At 43.4% G+C, this 6,009-nt stretch overlaps 1 long non-coding RNA gene across 1 annotated transcript; it reads right to left on the bottom strand.

Annotated features, from left to right (window-relative positions):
• Window positions 1–354: 354 nt before the first annotated feature.
• LOC122445354 lies at window positions 355–3,070 on the bottom strand. Its single transcript, XR_006270513.1, has 3 exons — window positions 2,952–3,070; window positions 1,545–1,662; window positions 355–481 (listed from the first exon to the last, which is right to left on the bottom strand). It is a non-coding gene; the product is annotated as an uncharacterized LOC122445354 (long non-coding RNA).
• Between the last annotated feature and the right edge of the window lie 2,939 nt (window positions 3,071–6,009).

The following is a 6,009-nucleotide window of genomic DNA, read 5'->3' as shown; positions in this document are numbered from 1 at the left end:
GTGAACGCCTGCATGTGCATCTCCCGTGGCCACGGCCGCACAGGGAGGTGAGGGACGTGACCAGGACGCTCCCTACCATCCAGCTCTGCCCCCACCCCAGCTCCAGGCCAAGGGCGGTGACCCTCAGTCCTCACGCCCCACGCCTGCCTTTACCGCTGAACTTCCCGCCTCGCTTAACTTGTTCCTCGCCAGTTAGAAACTCAGTATTACAGGATTACTGTCACATTCTGAGGCAGGGTAATGGTGTTGTGATTATGTTTTGTTTTGCCTTTTATTGAAGTGTAATGTATACACTGAAAGAAAATTTATGTGTACAATTTTTTTTTAAGGGAAAACATTCATATCACTCCTGGAGAAGGGAATGGCAACCCTCTCCAGTGTTCTTGCCTGGAGAATTCCATGGACAGTGGAGCTGGGCAGGCTGCAGTCCATAGGGTCGCAAAGAGTCGGACGTAACTGAGCAACAGCTCATATCACCAGCCTGCAGACCGAGAGCCAGACCATGACAAGCATTAGAGGATGTTCTTCAAAGGAGAAACACTGTTTTTAATAAATATTCTTAAATATCTACAGATGAAATGATACATTTGGTTTGCTTCAAAATAATCTGGATTTGAGCAAAGGTACATATTAAACAAGGTTTATAATTATTGAAGCTGGGTAATATTTATATGGTGGCTCAGTCAGTAAAGAATCTGCCTGCAGTTCAGGAGACAGCCTGTAATGCAGGAGATCCAAGTTGGATCCCTGGGTCAGAAAGATTCCCTGGAGAAGGAAATGGCAACCCACTCCAATATTCTTGTCTGGGAAATCCCATGGACACAGGAGCCTGGTAGGCTACAGTCCATGGGATTGCAAGAGTCAGACATGGTTTAACGACTAAACTGTCACCAACCATCACCATCACCAACTAAACCATCACTAACCCTTATTTACCTAAAGGTTTTTTCTGTTTCTCATACACATACAAACATACACACACACTTAAAATTTCCATGACTGAATTTTAAAAACAATCACTGGGGAGCCCTGGCTTCATCTCTATCCAGTGACTCTTAGTCATGATGAAAAAGCTGAGCAGGTGGGGTGGAAAATGTCTCTTTGGTATATTACTTGGTAATCAAGAATCTGAAAGTCTGATGGATTTAATGATCCCATGGAGAAGGGAATAGCTACCCACTCCAGTATTCTGGCATGGAGAATTCCCTGGACTGTATAGTCGATGGGGTCGCAGAGTCAGACACGACTGACCAACTTTCACATACACACACACGCACACACACACAATGGATTTAACATGTAAATTATTATCTTAAATGAGTTCCATGTGCCTATCTCCTCTGTGTAACAGAGCCCCTCACCCGTGCTGGGTTTTATTCATGTCTGTATCCCTGATCCTCAGCACAGTGCCTTGCATACAACAGGTGCTCACAAGTGTTTGTAGCAAGTGAAAGCTTGAATTCATATCCTCCACAAGGCCCAGCATGGTCCCAGGATGGCACAGACGCACAAACTGCTTCATAACTTGAACCGATACTACCAACCTCTTTTTCTTTCTTCATAGATGCTTCAGGTGGCTCAACGGTAAGGAATCCGCCTGCCGGTGGAGTAGATGCAGGTTTGAGGCAGATGCAGGTTCGATCCCTGGGTTAGGAAAACCCCCTGCAGAAAGAAATAGCAACCCACTCCAGTATTCTTGCCTGGGAAATTCCATGGACAGAGGAGCCTGGTGGGCTATAGTCCATGGGGTCACAAAGAGTCAGACACAACTTAGTGACTAAACAACCAAACAATAAATTGTTCAAACCCTAACATTACAGAAGTGAGAGGGACTTAAGAGACCACTTGGTACCAACTTTTCATGTGATAGATGAGTAAACCAAAGTGCAAAGAATAAAGTGATCTTTTCAAGTTCACACAGCTGGTAGGGACACTGCCTGAATCGGAGACTGGCCTCTTACTGTTCTTTCATCCAGTTCCACCACTGTGAATTCGACACAAACCCACAATTCTATTTTCATAGGTGAAGAAGACCAAGATCGTAAAGGAAATGAATATCATTTTCTCATAGTCTTGGGTCATTGTGACTCCATAACTTTCTCCAGAACAGTGTTCTCCACATAGGATTTTCTCTCATACTTCAAGAAAACTTTAAATTCAAAAACCTTAATTTTCAAAGCAAATAGAAGGGTGATTATTCTCATTCGAAAGGACTTTGGTGCACATTTCCTTTTAAAGAGGTGAACTCTCTCAAGTGTCTCTGAAATATGAGTCAGTTTTTAACAATTCCATCTGTATCCAACATGTTAGGAATGAAGCAACTGAATAAAGCCAGGCACAGCCCAAGCCACAACCCCACGGTCCTGTCCTGTCAAGTGTCACGAGGGTGCTTTCAACATTCCCACGTCAAAAAATAAACAAATCAATCAGAGATAACACACCAAGAGAGGAAATAAATGGAAAAAAAACCAAAAACACAAAAAACGACGTACAAGGAAAAATCTCTTCGTAACATATGTTCATAACATACATTGACTTAAAGAACTCTTTAAGTTAAAATATTAGGATAATTTTGCCTTATAGTTTAATTTTGTTGGCACCAAAAGCAGCGTTAAAAAAAAAAAAGCCCCATAACTCTAGTGGTCTTCTGGGCTTTTCCAGGCAAAAGTGCCAAAGTATTTTGCAGCTTTGCCCAGTGCCTCTTTCAAGAATCTTGTGACACTTCCATGCCCCAGCCTAACAGGGGTGGCCAGATTTCTTTGCTGTTAAGAGGATTACTGAGATGTTCTCCTTTATAGAACGCAGAAGACTCTAGGAATAATAGGAAAGAGCAAACAAGAGATGTCAAGGAGAAAGGTTACAAGCAAGGGTGATTCTTCAAAGAAGCTTTCTAAGCAAGGAGAAGCCAAAGAATGTTTTAAAGGGCGTGGATAAGAGGGGCTTGCTCGTACCGGGCGCCAGTGTCCTAGGCAAGCTGGGGGTCAGCTTACATCCTCCATTAAGGGTTAAGCTCCAAGCCCTTCAAGAACTTTGGGTGAGTCAGGGCCAGAGACAAATGAAGAAAGGAGACACCTTATCTCTAATCAGCCCTCCCTCAAAATAGCTCTCTCTTCCCTGGGGCGGAGACCCGTCATCTCAACACTGCAGGGCAGGCTGCGTGGCGGTGTCCCAGCCCACTTAGTCAGAAAGTCAATGAGTGAGCTTGATTCACGTCTGACACAAGTCAGAGCTCTCTGGGTGAAGCAATGCATAATTTAGCAGCCTTCAAAATGGCTTGCCTAAAAGATCAGGATGTTCCTGTCAGGAAGGACCTTCCAATTTATCTGGATCAACGGGTCATTTTACAGATGGATAAACTGAGACCCAGGAAAATGAAATGATTCACACGAGGAGGAAACACAGGGAGTCCGTGACTGGGCTAAAGGCAGAAACCCGGAACTAGGGCAGACATTCTTTTTCTCTTGGCAATGCTGCTGTGTTCATCTGAGAAATGAATGAAACACTCATGCCCCTGGTCAATTTTCCTTCCGTTGTTAAGGAAATCATTTTCAATGCTCCAAGAGCTTCCAAATCAACACTCTCACAGGCAGCTCTTGTTAAACTCTTCCATTGTGAGTCTCTCAAACTTCCTCTTCTATCTTCATAATCCAGACAGCTTTCCTTTTGAGGTTCTATATATGGGCTGCCACAGTCGGTCCCCACCCCCCCACCCCCCGCCCCCCGCTCGGGCTGCTGGAAGAGAAAGTTACAAATGGGTAATTGAAGCCCTTGGGGAGTTGCTTAGAATGGGGTCAGACAAAGATTCCCCCCAGTCTCATCAACGGCTCACGCCTGCCAAGGGTTGTGACTCACAGCTTGGGACCTGCTCTCCCAGGGGCCATCTGTGAGATGGCAGAGCTCAGACATTCCTGCAGCCCCGCTTCCTACTTGCATAGTGCATCCCTTTGTGTATCCTCGACACACGCTGGGCTCTGTCGAGCGCTGTAGGAGGCACACAAGGTCTAAACAGGAATGGGGCCAAGCCCGGGGCTCGCAAAGGCTGCTGGAAAGTGGACAAAGTAATGGGATGCAGAATGTGCACAAAGGGTTGGAGTGTGTGGTTAGGAGATGCTCAGCTCCATCTAGCTTTATGCAGTTTTGTTACAGGTTATTACCATCCAGGATTTTGTGTCAGAGACTGAAGAGAAATTGAATTTCAGCTCCCTTCCATTTCTCCATGATCGTCATCTCTTAAATGTTCCTAATTATTTCTTGCATGAGTCACTTGGCTGGACTTATCACAGCTCTGAGGTGGAAACTGGTCCCTAACTGTTCCTCATAGGTGGGATATTTTTCTTCTACCTAGACTCCAAGTTACTCCCCATAAGGTCCAAGGCTTTCTAATTCCTTTAGGGTTTCCCACTCACTATAGTGCTGGGCACATTTGTTGTTGTTCAGTTGCTAAGTCCTGTTTGACTCTTTGCAGCTCGTTGGACTGTAGCCCACCAGGCTCCTCTGTTCATGGGATTTCTCAGACAAGAATACTGGAGTGGGTTGCCACTCCCTATTTCAGGGGATCTTCTCAGATCAGGGATCAAGCCCATGTCTCCTACTTTAACAGGTGGATTTTTTACCCCCGAGGCATCGGGGAAGCCCTGTTGAGCACACGCAGGTGCTTAATAAGTACTTAATAACTATATCCTACTGGGCCAGCATCACAGTTCTAGACTCACTTTGTGCCAAAGCCAGATCAAACCGTGAAGACCTGCATTTTACTCATGAGAAGGCAAAGGGCATAGGAAAACAATCGTCCAAGGTTTACACACAGTGAATGGCAGATCCAGGTTTCAGTCTTAGGTCTTTTGAAATGAATTCCAGCCCTTTCTGTCTATCATTTATCATAGGATGGAGACAGAAAATATTATGTTAAAGACCTTTAGGCTAAAGTCAGTGAAAAGTGGAATAGTATTAGCTTATAGCTTGAGGGCTCTTACATTTTTCATGTCAACATTTTTTAAAAGGACATTTTAACTAATAGATCCTTAGTTTATTATACGAGTTACATAAACATTCTCATACAATCATGTAATTATTAAAACATTTTTTTTCTATCAGTTCAATCATAATCAACTGCACTATCAAAATAAAAATGTTTCCTTTTTAGCTGAAGTTCTAAAACTTGGATGCAAATTAATGCCTAGTAAGTGAGATTAATCTCACTGTATGAGGTAAGGCCTTACTGTTCTAATATCAACCCAACATAGATTTTGAACTTCTCAGTATCATGCATATTCATGTTCAAAGATTATCCTATCAAAGGCCCATCAACAAGTATCAGTGGGTGCTTACTGGTTGCACTGCACAGTTCTGGTTGGTCATTAAATAACTGACTTTGAGAACTTAGGTACATACTAAAGGACCCACCATTTTTAAATGCCAAGTATGGGCCAGGAACCTTGAAACACAATTTACATGTGTTATTTCATTAAATCTTCATGACAGTCTTATGATTTGCAAATGAGGATTCCAAGGAGGAGAAAGGTCATTAACCTACCCAGAATCACACGGCTGATAAATGGCAAAGATGAGATCTGACTCAGATTCGAGTGACTCTAAAATTCCCACTCTAAAACATATAAAATATCTACCCAAGAACATTTAAAACATCTACTCATGGACATCAACTCTAAAACATCTACTTCTGCTTTATTGACTACGTCAAAGCCTTTGACTGTGTGGATCACAGCAAACTGGAAAATTCTTAAGGAGATGGGAATACCAGGCCACCTGACCTGCCTCCTGAGAAATCTGTATGCAGGTCAAGAAGCAGCAGTTAGAACTGGACATGGAACAACAGACTGGTTCCAAATAGGAATATGTCAAGGCTGTATATTTTCACCCTGCTTATTGAACTTATATTCAGAGTACATCATGTGAAATGCTGAGCTGGAGGAAGCACAAACTGGAATCAAGATTGCCAGGAGAAATATCAATAACCTCAGATATGCAAATGACACCACCCTTATGGCA

Source organism: Cervus canadensis, chromosome 7, assembly GCF_019320065.1.
Source record: "Cervus canadensis isolate Bull #8, Minnesota chromosome 7, ASM1932006v1, whole genome shotgun sequence".
NCBI classification, from domain to species: Eukaryota; Metazoa; Chordata; class Mammalia; order Artiodactyla; family Cervidae; genus Cervus; species Cervus canadensis.
The sequence above is the reverse complement of the archived record's forward strand: the minus strand, read 5'-3'. Positions and strand labels throughout refer to the sequence as shown.